The sequence below is a fragment of the Taudactylus pleione genome, unplaced genomic scaffold (assembly GCF_031769625.1).
Source record: "Taudactylus pleione unplaced genomic scaffold, aTauple2 ptg001279l, whole genome shotgun sequence".
NCBI classification, from domain to species: Eukaryota; Metazoa; Chordata; class Amphibia; order Anura; family Myobatrachidae; genus Taudactylus; species Taudactylus pleione.
The window spans coordinates 960,001-960,954 of record NW_028285679.1 but is presented as its reverse complement, the minus strand read 5'-3'; the positions used below and the strand labels follow the sequence as shown (position 1 = coordinate 960,954).

At 45.1% G+C, this 954-nt stretch overlaps 1 protein-coding gene across 3 annotated transcripts in view; it reads left to right on the top strand.

Moving 5' to 3' along the window:
- Positions 1 to 311: 311 nt before the first annotated feature.
- LOC148443408 (OX-2 membrane glycoprotein-like) overlaps positions 312 to 954 on the top strand; it is a 14,750-nt gene continuing 14,107 nt past the window's right edge. For all 3 annotated transcript variants that reach the window (XM_088462855.1, XM_088462854.1, XM_088462853.1), the window contains exon 1: positions 312 to 386. The gene's annotated coding sequence lies outside the window, so the exon portion shown is untranslated. The remainder of the gene's footprint in view (positions 387 to 954) is intronic.

Sequence of the window (954 nt, the reverse complement as noted above, 5' to 3'; positions counted from 1 at the left end):
ATGGCAGCCCTGCCTGTAAATATAATCATATTGATTCTATGGTATTTAATATATAGAATTGTCTTTATTATGTAGTGAACCTTTTTGCAGTGTCAAAGTTTGGCCTTTTTAGCAGACTGTTTAAATTGTTATATGTATTTTAATAAAATTAACAAAAAACAATAAAGTTTGTGGTTTTAAATAAATTACACCCACATGAAGTTGGGCTTTTTGGGGGCTTTTTTGGATTGGTTTGGGCTTGTTTTTTACTCATCGGTTGCTTATTTGTCATTTTAAAGTTGGGAACACTGAAACCAATCTCAGACCTGTCCAGCAGCAGCGGGGGAGGGAAGCCGGCATAGTTGCCAAGTCCGCTTATAACAAGCGGAATTGGGTTTGTATTTTTTGTAAGTTGCTTGTTTTTGGGCTTGTTTATTTGTGTGCATTGCCTGGAGGCAAGTAGCCAATGGACAGGGTGAAGTTGGAGGGGGCAGACAAGAAGGGGAGGTAAACTAGATGATAGAAATGAGGCAGGTACATGGGGGTGAGTTAAAATTACTGAGGCTGTTATAGAGAGGGGATAATGGAATTAGACAGGTGACAGGAATGAAGGAGGTAAGGAAGAGGGGTGACAGGAATGGGGAGTCAGGTAAAGAAAAGGTGGGTACACACTAGACGATCTGTCACCTGATCCTGCTAATTGGGCTGACATATCGTCCACATCGGCCAGTGTGTAACCACTATGCGTGACCCAGCGCACTTCCGCTGGTCGTCCATCGGGGTCGTTCTGTCGGCCTGCATGTAGGGCCGATGGAACGACCCAGATGCCGACACTGGTATAGTGGACGGAGCCGGTGCCCGACATATCGGACATTTGGTCACCGCATCATGCAGTATGTATCGACCACCAGATATATATTGCGTGGTCAGGAGTCGCATCGCTGGGTACACACATCGGCAAGTGTGTACCCAGCT